At 38.5% G+C, this 15,179-nt stretch overlaps 1 long non-coding RNA gene across 1 annotated transcript; it reads right to left on the bottom strand.

Moving 5' to 3' along the window:
• Window positions 1-686: 686 nt before the first annotated feature.
• On the bottom strand, window positions 687-5,597 carry LOC107595578 (uncharacterized). The gene is made up of 3 exons (XR_001610278.1): window positions 5,256-5,597; window positions 905-1,094; window positions 687-809 (listed from the first exon to the last, which is right to left on the bottom strand). It is a non-coding gene; the product is annotated as an uncharacterized lncRNA (long non-coding RNA).
• Window positions 5,598-15,179: the final 9,582 nt, after the last annotated feature.

Below are 15,179 nucleotides of genomic sequence, written 5' to 3'. Positions count from 1 at the left end.
CTCATGTTGTTCCAAACCTGTATGAGTTTCTTCCTTCTGTTGAACACAGAGGAAGATATTGTGAAGAACATTGGTGACCAAACATTTTCTGGTCCCCACTGACTTCCATGGCAAGCTTTGGTTGCCAACATTCTTCAAAACATCTTATGTGTTCAACAGAAGACAGAAACAAGATGAGGGTGAGTAAATGATGACAGAATTTTCATTTTTGTGTGACCTATCCCTTTAATGCATTTGCTATGAACCCAAAGATTTAAACCCCTAATGGGAATGATTTAGTTTTAATGTGTTGTGTCACATGGTGTTTGCGGATATTTTGGCATATTAAAATAGAATTGATTCATGAGTTGTCACACAGGTGTGTGTGTATCGGCTATTTAAAAAATGATTCAAACGTGGTTACAAATCATTCATTATGTATGACTCTTTTGAATCTTTTGTTCAAGTGTTACATAATTTGAATGCGTTTTTGCACTGATGCCAGACTTATTCATTCATTTGTTATGAAAAATCTTATCTTTTGGTTTACGTCCATCAAATACCTTTCATTGGCAAAGTTTGATTAATTTAGTGGATTATCCAAAAACAGACATTACCACATGGTTATGCAACACATCTGAGTTATATTTCCAGCACAGACAACAATATTATGACATAAAAATACTCATTTGGTGATATAAGATTACCTTATCTATCTGTGGGTCGCCAACCCTGTGATGGTCCACACAGAGGTAACAAACACGAGACATGAGCTCGAACGGATGCAGGAAGAGACGGGAACTTAGCAGGAAGGTGAAAATGTATGATCGCTGAAAAATGACAGGCAAATCTCAAGCGTCAGTCAAACTTTGACCTTTACCATGAAACTACTGATTATCACAGGCAGAGAAGGCTGTATACTTACGTCAGGGTAATAGTCCACAGTAGGGACTAAGAGCTGTATCAGGGCTTCCAGAGAACCAGACACAAGCTTATTATCACGATAGTGCAGACCCCCATAGTTCTCCTCCACAGGTTGGCGGTGACTATGGCTGCTGCTGTAAGTGCTAGGGTTGAATTTGCTTGAATATGGAGTTGTCTGTGGCATTTTGGACCTGTGGATGAAAACATTAGTCATACAGTAAGAAAGTTGCATAGCAGCATCCCTCTGAAGCAAGGTGTGAAATGAACACCCACCACCAGATGAACGCAGATACATGCATGCAGTCTGTATTTTGCTTATCTACTAGCCAAGGTGGCGGCTAACGGTCTTGAATTGACATTTAGCTGTCGGTTTAAAATAAGTAAATAAGCCACGACAGGGATACATTTATAAACACACATTTCTTGGAATATTACTGAATTTTTTTTTCTTTTCCAACCCATTCTAACTTATGCTTATGAACTTTCAAAGTCAATATTAGCAAGACCTCATCAGAGAAAGCCATGTTTAACATTTTAACTGTCACTGGCCAAGCGGTGGGCCCAATTAACCCATTGTTAACCTTCCTAATCAAGACAAACTGTATATCATTGGAAAGCTCTTTTCGTATCCCCCCCCCCATTTTCTATTTAGAACTAGCTTGACTTCAATAATGTGCAAAGTGCTTTCTTTAAAAACCAGTCTAAACTTAAAACCATCCAAGATGTACAGATTTCAGTTGGAAATGTTATTATCAGGTCTATGCTGAAACAGTGGGACAGTTAACAGGTTAAGTTTAGTTGTTGGTTGTAAAGGCACGCATATTTGGTCAACATAAGCTAGTTAGTAACACAGCACCAGTAGGGCAAGTGACACTTCTGACAACTGGCTCAAACCTCTCTCAGGTTGAACCCTGGACAGGAATATTGTCAGCAATATTGTCACTAAAAGTGCCCCCGATATTTAAATTGTGAAAATGTAAAAGTGTCAGGGAGAAAAATTAGGCTGCATAAACAAAATACCAAAGTATTGTACAATTATTATAGAATATAATGATACAGTTTACAGCACCTCCGTCAAATGAATAAAAACAAAGCAAAAGCACACCCAATGTGCATTCTTTATTCCTGATTTTATGGATATAGAGTTAAAAAATATTATGCAGAAAAGGTACATGGCCATCTTGCTCCAACCTAAAGTTATCTGAACGCACCTGACAACCGTCGTAATTACAACTTCCCAACTCGTAAATATGAACTTCCCCGGAGGAACTGAACACACCATTATTTACAATCAGGAACGGTTATCAGCGAATGCTGACACTACAATTATTTGCACAATGCAAAAGTTAATTTCTGATATTTCAAGCTATTTTAAAGCAATTCAAATTGGGAGAACACAAACAAACTAACAAAATGCAAAAAGGCATTTACCAGGTCAGAAGAAAAGTGATTTTTTAATTCCCCTCCTGCTCTGGAATCTCTAAAGCTCCTGTATACTAGGTGTACTCTTCACTCTAAACACTGTTATTGGGTTAAGGTAGGGCTGGACGATATGGACAAAATTTATATCACGATATAATTCTTAATTTCGGTCGATACGATATAATTCCGATATCGATATGAACACTATTTTTTTTTAAAAAGCCTCATAAAAACTGCCAAGAACACCCATAACAGATGTCTGTACCTAAAAACTTCTGAAAAATGAAGTTTCCAAGTCTATGAAACCTCCTCCTATAAAACAGCACAAATAAATTAATGTTTACCTTATATCAAACTATAGGCTGACATACACTACCAGTCAAAAGTTTTTGAACAGTAAGATTTTTTATGTTTTTTTTAAAGAATTCTCTTCTGCTCACCAAGTCTGCATTAATTTGATCCAAAATACAGCAAAAACAGTAACATTTTGAAAAAACAGTAACATCTATTTGAAAATATGATTTATTCCTGTGATGCAATGCTGAATTTTCAGCATCAGTCTTCATGTCTTCATGGTCACACGATCCTTCAGAAATCATTCTAATATTCTGATTTGCTGCTCAAAAACATTTATTAAAAACAAAAGAACAAAAGAGTAGAATTTTTTCAGGTTTATTTGATGAATAGAAGGTTCAGAAGAACAGCATTTTATCTGAAATAGAAATCTTTTGTAACATTATTATCTTTTTTGTATAAGTAAAATAAAATTGCAGCGCTAAATAAAATTTCTATAATTCCTTTCCCCAAAAAATTAAAATTATACTGACTCCAAGCTTTTGAATGGAATAGTGTACAATGTTACAAAAGCTTTTTATTTCAGATAAATGCTGATCTTTGGATCTTTCTATTCATCAAAGAATCCTGAAAAAAAAATTCTCAACTGTTTTAGATATTGAGAATCAGCAAATCAGTATATTAGAATGATTTCTGAAGATTTAAAATAACTGCTTTCAAATAGAAAGCAGTTATTTTAAATGGTAAAAAGAATTCAAAATTTTACTGTTTTTGCTGTACTTTGGATCAAATAAATGCAGCCTTGGTGAGCAGAAGAGAATTCTTAAAAAAAAACAAAAAAAAACATTAAAAATCTTACTGTTCAAAAAAACCTTTTGACAGGTAGTGTAGGCTGATTATTCTTATAGATTGAAACAAATGTGCTTCAGCCAGGATAAAGAATATGAAAAGTGCTCTGAGTTGCTGCAGAAAACAAAAATGGAGCAACAACTAAAACATGTTGCTGGAGACGGGCTTATTGAAAATGCAAACTCATTCTTTGCCAGCTTTTAGAGTGATAAAACTAGCGGCTTCCCCGGTAACGACTGTAATCAAAGCAGCTCCGCTCATGAACGCTACTTTATCAGATAAAAATGAATATGTCATAGACACCCGCGCCATGTTATGATTTTGAAACCGCTCATGAACGCTACTTTATCAGATAAAAATGAATATGTCATAGACACCCGCGCCATGTTATAATTTTGAAATGTGCAGTGCTCAACGAAAATCAAACGCCACAAATAAATCAATGTATGGGAAACACTGGTAATGTATATCGAAATATCGGTAATGTGTTTAAAAATATCACCGTTATTGAAAAAAAATTATATCGCGATACATATTGATATTAAATTATTGTCCAGTCCTAGATTAAAGGCGTCATATGATGCTGCTAAAAAGAACCTTTAAAGTTTAAAAAACACACTATTTTCCACATACTGTACATTATTGTTTCTCCTCTATGCCCCGCCTTTCTGAAACACGTCGATTTTTACAAAGCTCATCGGTCTGAAAAGCGAGGTGTGCTGTGATTGGCCAGCTTTCCAGTGCGTTGTGATTGGCCGAATGGAAATCGCATCATATGACCCCTTTAAGGAAGAGTCTTGTGGTCAAGCAGGTTTAATGGCAGGACTCTTTTCTTGAACCACTGATCTGCATCACGACACAGACCTACTCCACTCCATGTAGAAAACACAATACAGAGGGAAGAATTGTTCATTTGTGCGATAAAAGCCTACGTGAAATGATCCGACGTGCTCGTGGTTAAAAGCAAACGTTCCGAATTCTGAAAAACAACTCATTTGACTGGCAACCATGTTTCCATGACAACAGTGACTCACTGACCAACCACGTTACGTGCCAATCTTCCCTTTCGAACGAGTCTCGTGACTTTTCTTATTCATCGATCATTAAGGCGATATTATGTCATCATGTACTCATGTTCCAAACCTGTATGACTTTTCTTTCTCGCGCGAGGAGATGTTGAGCAGAATGCCAGTCTTTCGCTGAAAGGAAAAAGATGAAATGAAACTGAAAGCTGACCGAGGCTGTCAGCACCTAACATTCGCAATTCCTTTTTTAGCAAGAAAATCATATGTGTTTGGAGCAAGTGGAGGAAGTTCTGAAGGTGTTGTTTTTTTGGAGAAGCATAGTAAACAACTTCATTGCAAACTTTTCTGTAACAGGTCAGTGTGACAGAACGGGACGGGTTATAACAAACATACAGAAAATGAAGAGGAAGAGCTGGTAAACAGACTAATTACACGAATCTGCCCTTCAGTAACAGGCACTGACTCATCAGAGCAGACTGAAAATCACAGATGGACGATGTGCAACATGTATGAGCGAAACGAAAACAAGCTCAAACAGACGGGGGGGGGGAAACTTTCAACATCTAAAAAAAGTGAAACTGTTTAACTAAATATGAATAACTAAATATGCACTAAACTACATGTCTTTTTAAAGCGAATCGAGAAACGTATTCATTTTAAAACGAGAACGTTACGTGTATTGTTTGCACAATTGCACATTATACAAGTATAGAAAATAGCACGAATGGCAGATTTTTGAAAGACAGTGATTTACAAACTTACCACAAAATTAAAAAGGTAAATTTACGAGAAAGCTGAGGATATGAGGATTTTCTAGATCCAAGAAAGTGCAGCAGAAAGCCTCCAAAACGCGTGCGCACCCCAGATCAAGTTGCTTTCTTACAATGAAAGCTGGCTGGTAGTCTTCTTGTCTTTCTCTTGAGCGCGATACTAATGATCAGTTCGCTGTTAGCGTGGCGCACACGGATACTGTGTGATGGTCTCCATTGTTTTACCGATAATCCTGATCGTGAGCATGAGAAACTAATATCATTGAATTCCTGTAACACCGAAAGCATTAAAGAAGGAAAACCGGAAAATGCGGTCTCGCCCACAAGGAAAGACCGACCAATCAGAGGCAGGAATTTAAAAAATTGAAATTTCCCAGTGATCTTATTGGCCAGCGCGATGTCCATCAACTCCCAAGACGCTCGCAAACCACGGGCGAACAAAAACAGTCGGTTGTTTTGAGGGTTCAAGTTTACTGAGGCTGTCTGTGCACACCCTTCACTTGTTTTATTTTCCAGAATACATCAGCATTCGTTCATTTTGGCTCTGAGAGGCGCTATAATCTATATACAGGGCGTACTATTTTATCATTTAGATATTCAAAAGGCAAGGGATATTCAAAAGTAAGGACGAAGAAAGCGCCACTTGTTTCATTAAATGAGGATGTACAAGTACACAGTCTTCATGAAACAATATGCAAGCAATACCAGGAAGGCCTACTGTATTCCCTGAGATTTCAAAGTGTGCGAAAAGCTAGCTTTGCTATCTCATAAGGCCTGAAGAGTCATCAGAAGTCCAAAAAAGTGTACAAGGTAGGCCTAAGTGTTACAGGTACCAAGAAAGTAACTTGAATTAGCACCCGAAGAAATTGTTAGGCAATATAGTGGATGTATAGACAGAATGTATTTATATTATACATCTGCCTACATACACAACGTACATAATCAGTGCTTAAGAAATTTGCTCAAGAATATTATGAAATTATGAGAATAGAGTTTTTGCAGTGATGACGTGCATCACCTTGGTTTCTTTTGACTAAAAACCAATAGGATTTTTCCATTGGCTTTTATGTAAAAGTTGAATTGCATCAATGCAGAGGTAAGAGCTGCATTAGCAAGTATGTTTACACACACAAGGAATTTGGCTGGAAGCTCCCGTCGCCAAGTCAAATTCCTTGTGTGTGTACTTGGTAATAAAGCCCTTTCTGACTTCTGAATTATTACAGAAAATAGGCTCTGTGACCAACATTCTTACGTGTTTTGTTCATCATGATAATCTATAATCGAGCTACACCATGGTCGCAGGACTTCAACATCACCATTACTAAGCTTTCACCAACTCTTTCAGTCTTCATTTAAGAAACATTTTCCCTGAAAGTTCAAATTCGAATAGTTTGCAAGAGCGTAATTATAACCACAACGAGGCTATGAAAGCAGCGTGATGGTGTTTAATGTCTTTGACAACCTCTGCAGTCCCATTTAGCCACTTTTAGCAACCGCCTTTTTCAAGACAAGCAAAAGCTTTAAAAGAAACTGCAAGGGGTATTACTAATGGATTTTATGGATTTTAAATGTAATCTTGAGCTTGTGTTAACCACAAACCTTATTTCAGACATTAACCCAAAACTCTTTCAGAAAACCCATTGACACAATGGTCTAAAATGCTAACTTATTAGCAGAGTTTGGCCCTACAAAATTTTGCCATCCCTGCAGCATTCTATACAAACACAACTATTAATTTCAAACAAGTTTCCAGAAAACATTCCCAGTCTGCCATTGGTTGGTCAAAAAGATAGTCCCGCCCCAAAATTCACATTATTGGTAAGGCAAATGTTGCGGTGTGCAGTATTCCCATGATAAACACTGCCTTCCCACTCTTTCCAGAACCGCTTATTTTTTATTTCTGTGGGTGTGGTCGACTCTAAGTGGGAGTTTTGTGTTATGTAAAAGTTGAATTACATCAATGCAGAGGTAGGCAAGTCTCATTTTATAAGTAGGTGGATTTCATTTCGAGCCCGTACCTCTCCAGCTCCACTCAACAAAGTGTCTGTAAGAATAATTCACCCCTGCGAGGCCTTTCCTGAATGATGTGCTTCGCCCACACCGTTAAGAGGCACCTAATGGTGAGAGTTTGACTTGAGCTCTGTAATAGTGCTTCAAGCTGAAGCTTCTGTTGGATTCCACCCACGGCTCTGAAGCCCTGAAACCCTCTGGCCCCTGCAGGGCTTCAGCTACAGAAGGATGGTGTTATCACATATGGTGAACACACATCTTCAGCTTACACCCACAAAGACTCAACCAATAGAGCAGAACCCTTTGGGAAATCCAGTCTTTTATATCTCCAAACTAGCTGTGATGATGTTATTCTTTATAGACTGAGGTTACATAACCGGAATCTACGTCAGCACACACTTCACAAGAAAGTTTCCTTTGCTATTTTTTCCTGCCAAACATGCAACAGCAGTGGTATGACCTTTTAGTTGCATATTAAGTTTCCTGCATAAATAAGCATTTTGGCTGGACTATCTCTGGTGATATTCCTATAACTTTCACAGCAGTATAGTCAAAGCAAGTAATTTATAGAGTAGAATAAAATAAAATCTAAATAAATAAAGCTTTACTAATTTAAACCTCTTAAGCTGTGTTCCAAATTTGAGTTTGATATCTAAAAAAAAAAAAAGATTTTGTTTGGGTGCAGTACCAAACATAAATTAATTTTATGCAAACCATGATTTTTAAATAATTTTTTTAATACATTTAAAAATATATATATTTTAATTTATTTTTTCAGGTAATTGCAGGTTTACATCTCACAATTCAGACTTTTTTCTCAATTATTATTTTATGTCTCGCAATTATGACTTGCGAGGTATAAACTCGCAATTGGGTCACAGTTGTGTGTTATAAAGTCAGAATTGCGAGATATAAACGTGCAATTCTGAGAAATAGTCAGACTTGCGAGATATAAACTCACAAATATGACTTATCAGAATTATGTTTATATCTTTCAATTATGACTTTATTTTTTGCATTTTTGAGTTCATATCTCGCAATTCTGAGAAAAAAGTAAAATCATAATTGCTAGAAAAAAGTCAGAATTATGAGATTAAAAGTCGCAGTTACCTTTTTGATTTTTTTTTTATTCAGTGGCAGAAACAGGTTTCCATATTTTTGTTCACATAGCAAGTGCCAAAACCTTTACCAAGTTTCGTACCATTCCGATTAAGTAAAAAAAAGTTCTAAAAAAAAACAAAACAAAATATTTTGGTCAAAAATGACTGAAGAGCTCTGGAGGGTTAAGAAAAATAGGAATATAGTACCTAGTTGCCATCTGCTTGTACTATACCAAGACAATCGAAACAAGCAAAAATGCTAAACATTCACTTAAGGGAAATTCCATGTGACAATGGAAATGAAACCTGCAAGCCATTAAGGATGAGTGCAGAAACATCTGTTGGGTCGACAATGGATAAGCTTGAATAATGGGGGTGGGAGTGTGACTCACTGCTTTCCAGTAAGAAAGTGATTCAGCCCCCCGGCTCATTGACCTTCAAACATGGTGCCCTCTGTGTGCGACTGAATAGTTCAGTACCTCCGTCAGCTGTCCCCATGTTCATGGTGACGCCACCACCGCAAGTGCATCTCACATGCACACACACATGAAGGTGAACTATTCATGTCTGGGTCAGCCACTGAAATAGCATTTCTGATGAGCACAGTTCAAATCGCCTCCCACCTATCTTTTTCAGTAGGAGTTTCCTGTAAATGTACATATGAGTGAATTATTGAGAAAAATAATAAATAATGAATGTTTTTGTCAGCTAAAATAGACGTTTGATTTGAGTTCTGTGGTAATTCAGATGATGACTAATCGCAATTTGTGTGATCAGTCCAGACCAATTCGCAACAAGTGCCACTCTGTTGGAACAACCAACGCATTTTATACCTGCTTTGTTTTTAGTTGCTTTGTCTTCTAACTGATAATTGTTTATGATTTTAACATTTCTAGGTACCCCTTCCACTCTGCAACTTAATTTCTGGCTGATTTGAATTCCCAAAGCTAAAGGCTTATAATGAACAAATAACACAAATTCCTATAAAACACTTAAAACCAAAAGTATAAAGTGTATTTTGTTCCATGAAACATAACAGGAGATGTTGTGAAGAATGTTCATGCTGGTCTTTTCCTTAATGAAACCATAAAGTGACCATGTGCTGTCAAGATGAACAAAATAACATAAGAAAGTAGTATTTTGAAGCCATTTTTTGTGATTGAAAATATTTTCTTCTGCTGAAGCTTTTGTGCCAGGTTGGACGATTATTCCAGTCCCTAACATTTTCACTTTTGTTGCAAAGAAAACATTTTTTCAACCTGCTAATTAATTTTTTTAAATAATCATGAGAGAATATCTTTTTAAAATAATTTTATTACATATTCTACATTTTTCAAAAATTTCATTTGATGAGATTTGAAAGTTAATAGATTAAAATTAATCAAAATATTAGTAATATGATGCCTTTGCTAGCTAAATAATGTTGAATATTTATATTTAGAGCTGCAGGTGGCTGGAAGAGTCTTTGGAAGGGAAGGTAAAAATGATACAAACAGGATGGGCTGCAACATGGCTGTGTCATTACATTTCAGCGCTGTTGTAGCCCTCCTCCATCTCCTACGTGATCCAAATTTGTTTACCACTTACTTTAAAGAGCAGAGTTAGAGTGTAGTAACATTCTGACAGAGCCTCATTGTGTAGCCATGCAGACAGATCTGTTCATTATGAGCATATGTGGGTGTGTGTGTGTGTGTGTGTGTTCAAGCTCAAGGGAAAGGGAGTGGATAGGAGTGCAACTCTTCAAGCTCACATACATGCACATGCACATGCACACAAAGCGGGAACAGTAAGTACAGCTGGCCAGGAAAAACAACAGGGGAGAGGGAGGGACTTTCAGGAAGAGAGGGAAACTGAAGGAGAACAACCTCAACCAGACAGGATCTCATTCCCAAAGTTTGTTTTCTCTCTCTCTCTCTCTCTCTCTCTCTCTCTCTCTCTCTCTCTCCGTGTCTCATTTGCTCCATCTCTTTCCAACCCAAAGTGAAAAAGTAAGAAAACAGGGCAGAGAGCAACAGCTCCTGCGTCACAGCATGTAAAAAATGTGGCATAATCAACAGTCACTGGAGACACTGTTGCTGTTGGGAGTTGGGATGTTTGTTCACGGTAGTGTTATCTTTGTACATTATAGTTAAATTTAACTTCCAAAAAAAGTGATAACATTACTCCCTTGTGTATTGTGGTTTCCTCTGAACTTACTTAATCCTAAATAAAAATACTTATTGCTGTACTGCAAAAAAACTATAGTATGTAAAAAATTCATTTTATTCTTTAATGTGCAGAAATCATTTAGTTTAATTAAGAGATAATTATGCCAGAAAATGTAACACAGCGCCTGTTGCACTATCAAAACATTATTCTGTTTGTTTAAACATCCTGACCAACACAACATGACAGATTTTGTTTTGCTTGACCAATAGCGTGAGTTTGGGGGCGGGACTGTCCGTTTGTTGACCTATGGCAAACAGAGGCAGTGTTTGTGAGAATTTGCAATTCAATTTGGTGTCTAGATGCACAGAAATTAAACACTTCAGCATTAAATTGTAAAGAAATCAAGGTTTCTACAGTGAACTTTTTTCTTTTCAAGCAGACTTTGAAATCTCGTCCTCTCATCAAGACAAACAGTCTGGTAACCTTATGTGGGCCTCAGCGGTACAATCACAGAAGCTGTGAGAGCGCCTACCGCAGAGCTCCTGCAAGCCAAGCCACCAGAAAAACAAACAATCTCCTGAGATGGCCTCAACCTTACACTGAAGAAAAACAGCAGATGACCTCAAATGGCAGAGAATGGCTAAATTTCCTTTCTGCTTATTCAGCCACAGCACTTGGTGTCCGTTGCCATAATGTAAAAGAAAGCAATGCTAATGGCATTGTTATGGCAATGCGCTAATTCATTAATAGACGTTTGTGCTGATAAAGGTGTGTTGGCTTACCCTAGTGAGTGTCTCTGTGTGCGTTAGGGCCTCTGTATGTTTTTGAAAAGGCTTGTTAAAAGCAGCCCGCCTTGAGAGGTGGAAATGGGGCCAAAGTGGTAAACACAGCTGTGGCAGACCTCTATTGTCTTAGCCGCTCATACAGGGCTTCAGGAGAAACACGGAAAACACACAAAGAAAACACGAACACTGGACAGTCATAGATATCAGCTGGAGGATTTAATGCAAGATAACACTAGTTACGGTTAGAGAGGTTTTGTTGCAAACTTTCTAGAAAAAAGGATGTTGAACATATTTCAGGAAGTGCTGTTTCCAGGTGGTGGTTATCATAATATGGCATTTGTTCCCGTACGGTTGTCAAACACTCCCTTGCTGTCTTCCCTTTCTGTTTTCTGCTGCATTAAAGTCTGCCTGGTTCTCAATCTAGGAAGACCTCAGGCATCAATCAGTGAATTACCTGATTTTGAATGACAAAAGACTCTCTCTCTCTCACATACACACACACACACATACACACACACACACACATGTTGTGTTTCCATGTTTTATGGGGACATTCCATAGGCGTAATGGTTTTTATACTGTACAAAATGTATGTGCTATTGCCCTACACCAACCCTACCCCTAAACCTACCCCTTACAGGAAACTTTGTGCATTTTTACTTTCTCAAAAAACTCATTCTGTATGATTTATAAGCTTGTTTCCTCATGGGGACCTCAAAAATGTCCCCACAAGGTCAACATTTACTAGTATTACTATCCTTGTGGGGACATTTCGTCCCCATAACATGATAAATACCAGGTACACACACACACACACACACACACACACACACATTTAGTGAGATAAAGAGCTTGGATAATCTCTTGCTCAATGTTCCAGACAGACTGTTTTGCTGTGTGTCTTTGTCCAAGTCCAAAATCAGCACAGCAGAGATTATGCTCACCAAATATACATCCACATCCTCTCATCTGGGATAAACTGCTTATAATATCAGTAAATCATTTATAATTGTTAGTATTCTATAATATGTGGTGTTTGGGATGAACATGTTTTCCTGTCTACACAATTCTGCTACTTAGGTTCAGCAGTTTGTACTGTTTAGAGTTCATGAGTTAAGCTATATGGTTAGTTATTTAAAGGTGAAGCTTATCCAGTACATAGATGATTCTCTAAATGACCTTAAAAACATTTTTGGGAAAATTTTTACAACTTTTGAAGAAAATGTCACTGGTGCTTGTCAGTGCGAAGCTCTTGCCAATGGTGTTGCTAGGCCTACATTGCTTAACTATGTAGGATGTTGCTAGTCAGTTTGTAGGCTTTTGCTGAGGTGCTATGGTGGTTGCTAGGGTGTTGCTATGTGATTGGTATGGTTTTTTGGTTCATTGCAAGAGCACTTGTGTTGCTAGGCTGTTCTTGGTGGTTGATAGGGTATTACTTAAAGGTGTCATATGATGCTGCTAAAAAGAACAGTATTTGGTGTAATGAAATGTGTTTATGTGGTTTAAAGTAAAAAAAACACATTATTTTCCACATACTGTACATTATTGTTTCTCCTCTATGCCCCACCTTTTTGAAACGCGTCGATTTTCACAAAGCTCATTGGTCTAAAAAAGCGAGGTGTTCTCTGATTGGCCAGCCATCTAATGCGTTGTCAAGTCAAGTCACCTTTACCACTGATTTGTAGTCGTGTCCTCTTTTGGAAGACCAAACAAAGTAGTTTCGCTTTCACAATGAAAAACACAGCGGCCTAGCGTGAGGGGAAGCCCCAGCTTAGCATGCGCTGAGGCCGGGATAGAGTGAGCTGAGGCGGCGGAGTTGAGAACAGCACGCCTGGCAGATGCGACGAATGAGCGGCAACCACATGTGACGACCCTGGCTGGACTCCGCTTCGTCTAAGGTGAAAGTTGATGTATTCCTTCAGCGACCAGCACAGATCAGCTCCAGGCATGACAAAGCGGATATCGTGCTCTTTTGGAAGACCAAACAAAGTAGTTTTGCTTTCACAACGAAGCACACAGCGTCTTCACGACATGGTTGCAGCGTCAACAAAACTACAGTGAGACTAAAAGTTACGCCTTCTTTCTTTGCGTGAACATTTGGGCGGTGTTATGCAACTCTTCCCACATAGTGAGGTAGATATGTGGGGGCGTGTTAGAACGAGCCATTTTAGGTAGGTGTGGCTGACTCTGAACTTTTATAAAGAATATCTCTTTGGATTTGAGACTTTAGTCTTTGCAGCTTAACAGATCTTCTTTATGCACCAAGAGCTTGTAACACTCCAAAGAGAAAGGAAAAATTTAAATCGCATCATATGACCCCTTTAATTGATGTTGTTAGTCAGAGGTGTTCTGGGTGGTTGCTTGGGTGTTGCTATGTGGTTTTTAGAGTTTTCGGTTTCATTGCAAGTTAACTAGTGTTGCTAGGATGTTCTAGGTGGTTGCTAGGGCATTCCTTAACCGTTAGAATGTTGTTAGTTAGTTTGTAGGCTTTTAATAAGGTGTTCTGGGTAGTTGCTAGGGTATTGCTAATGTGTTCTGATTTGTTGCAATTTCACTTGTGTTGCTAGGATGTTGTAGGTGGTTGCTAGGGTATTACTTAGCAGTTAGCATGATGCTAGTTGGTTTGTAGGCCTTTGCTAAGGTGTTGAAAGGTGCTCTGGTTTGTCTCTTGGGTGTTTCGAGTGGTTAGGCTGTTGGCAGTTGGTAGGGTATTTTGGGTCGTCACTAAGAGGTTGCTTTGAGTTATGGGTGTTAGGGTATTTCAAGGGCATTGCTAGGGTGTTCTGAATGATTGGCATTTATTGACAGTGTTCTGGTTCATTGCTAGGGAGTTATGGGTGGTTGTTAATCTGTTGCTAGGTGGTTAGTGGAGTCTTTTGGGTCACTAAGGTGTTGCTGGGGCAGGGGTGTCCGAACCTGTTCCTGGAGGGCCACTGTCCTTTGGAGTTTAGCTCCAAAACACACCTGAACCAAGGCATACTAGAAACTTCCAGGCAGGTGTGTTGAGGCAAGTTGGAGCTAAACTGTGTAGGACACTGGCCCTCCAGGACCGAGTTTGGATACCACTGTGCTACGGAGTTCTGAGTGGTTGTTAGTCTGTTGCTAGTAGTTAGTATTATTTTGGGTCACTAAGGTGTTGCTAGGGAGTACTGAGTGGTTGTTAGTCTGTTGCTAGTAGTTAGTATTATTTTGGGTCACTAAGGTGTTGCTAGGGAGCACTCAGTGGTTGTTAGTCTGTTGCTAGTAGTTAGTATTCTTTTGGGTCACTAAAGTGTTGCTAGGGAGTACTGAGTGGTTGTTAGTCTGTTGCTAGTAGTTAGTATTCTTTTGGGTCACTAAGGTGTTGCTAGGGAGTACTGAGTGGTTGTTAGTCTGTTGCTAGTAGTTAGCAGGAACATTTGGGTTGCTAAGGTGTTGCTAGGGAGTACTGAGTTGTTGTTAGTCTTTTGCTAGCAGGGTATTTTGGGTCACGTCACTAAGGTGTGCACCATAAATAAGCACCATAAATAAGCCTCTAAAACCTGTTATTGCCTCCATCTTGTGTGTTTCTTTCAGTCTAAACAGTGTAATTGTCTCTGCCCCTGGGATTTAAACTTGTAATCCTCCCCTAGCTTCTGTTGGGGGGAGACTCACCTAGTGGGCGGGTATGGAAATAGACAAATGGGGGCTTTCATTAATCTCCTTTACATCAGATCCCTTTAGTATCAGCACAGAGATCAGCTTTTCCCTTCTCAATCACAGACATATCCATTCGCTCACATGATGGCAAATGAAAAACACAAAAACAGGAATTTGTTTGATATTCCACACCACTAAATATCCAATCTCTCAGCTAATGTTGTTATCCTGGTTAAATAGGAATTGACGTGTGGG

The sequence above is a fragment of the Sinocyclocheilus grahami genome, unplaced genomic scaffold (assembly GCF_001515645.1).
Source record: "Sinocyclocheilus grahami isolate Dianchi unplaced genomic scaffold, SAMN03320097.WGS_v1.1 scaffold204.1, whole genome shotgun sequence".
NCBI classification, from domain to species: Eukaryota; Metazoa; Chordata; class Actinopteri; order Cypriniformes; family Cyprinidae; genus Sinocyclocheilus; species Sinocyclocheilus grahami.
The sequence above is the reverse complement of the archived record's forward strand: the minus strand, read 5'-3'. Positions and strand labels throughout refer to the sequence as shown.